Raw genomic sequence first — 1,547 nt, 5'->3', positions numbered from 1 at the left:
AAGCAGGAACATTTGTTTTCTCTGACATTTTCCATTAAAGCATGTTATATATATGTGTGTGTGTATATATATGTTTTTATACACACACATATAAGGAAATCATTAATTTAATATGTATAAAAGTCATAGAATTTATGATAATTTGTGGGTGGTTGTTTGTAGCTAAATTCTCATTGTTCTGGTTCCTTTTCTAGTAGTTGCATCCGGTACATGGAAAACCAAACACCTGTTTTCAAATTTGTCCACATTGGTGTCTCAGAAGATACTGAATTGCAGCTTATCTTCTTTCGGCTGTTCCTGTCCATGTACCTGCTCATCACATTTGGTAACCTCATCATCATCCTGGCCATCATCACTGACTCACACCACCACACACTCATGTACATTTTCCTCTCCAACCTCTCTTTTACAAATAACTGTTTCACCTCCACCACTTTCCCAAACATGCTGCTGAACATCCAGAAAAAGAGCAAAACTATAACTTATGAAAACTGCCCAGTCAGATGTTTTTGTTGTTGTTGTTGTTTTTTCATGCTTTTTGGGCAATTAGAAATCTCCCTCTTGAGTGCAATGGCTTACGACCGCTTTGTGGCCCACTGTCACCCTCTGCAGCACAGTCATCATGGAACCATGGGTCTGTGGCCTCCTGCTGCTGGCAACCTGGTCCTTGAGTGTGTTTCTTTCCCTTTTGCATGACTTAAAGGTTTTGCCATTGCCTTTCTGTACAGAGTTGGAAATGCCCCAGGTTTTCTGTGAACTTAACCAGGTGGTCCAACTTGCTTGTTCTGACATTCTCCTCAGTGAACTCATGCCGTATTTTGAAACAGGAATTCTGGGTATTAATCCACTCATAGGGACCCTTTTCTCTTACTCTAAGATTGCATCCTCCATTTTGAGAATTTCAACAATGGATGGCAAGTATACAGCTTTTTCTACCTGTGGGTCTCTCCTCTCAGTAGTGACCTTGTTTTATGGTACAGGGCCTGGAGTATATCTTAGCTCTGCTGCTACACAGAACTCAAGGGCAATTGCAATAGCCTCAGTGATGTACACGGTGGTCACTCCCATGATGAACCCCTTTATCTACAGCCTTAGAAACAAGGACATAAATAAGGCCTTAAAAAAAACTGAGAAACATTCTCTCTATAAAAGGACTCCTTGTCTCAAGTTTAGAAAAATGTTCATAATTAACAGAGGTCAAACACTGGGACATGTAAATCTAGAAACTTTGTAAGTGAGTAGAGTTATAATCTGTTATTTGCCTAATTTTCAGAATTAAATTTCTTTAATTTTTATGTATCAAGGACACCTGTTTCTTCTGAAATATTTTACATCCCAAGATCTCTCTTATTGTATTCCCTGGAATCAGTATTGAAGGCAGAAACTGTGCTTGCACTTTCAGCAGTAGAATATTTAGCAAAGGTCCTTTCATACATATAAAATTACTGCAGGTTCTGGAGGAATGAAGAGGTACTGCAGACACTGCCAGATGAAAGCAACTCATTGTATTATATGTTTTTTGTGTGTGTGAAAAATAATCTTACACC

At 38.7% G+C, this 1,547-nt stretch overlaps 1 pseudogene; it reads left to right on the top strand.

Moving 5' to 3' along the window:
* The first annotated feature begins 210 nt into the window (after positions 1-210).
* Positions 211-1,234, top strand: LOC139437888 (olfactory receptor 7A10-like; annotated as a pseudogene).
* Positions 1,235-1,547: the final 313 nt, after the last annotated feature.

Source organism: Dasypus novemcinctus, chromosome 30 (genome assembly GCF_030445035.2).
Source record: "Dasypus novemcinctus isolate mDasNov1 chromosome 30, mDasNov1.1.hap2, whole genome shotgun sequence".
NCBI classification, from domain to species: Eukaryota; Metazoa; Chordata; class Mammalia; order Cingulata; family Dasypodidae; genus Dasypus; species Dasypus novemcinctus.
This window is presented reverse-complemented; position numbering and strand designations above follow the sequence as displayed.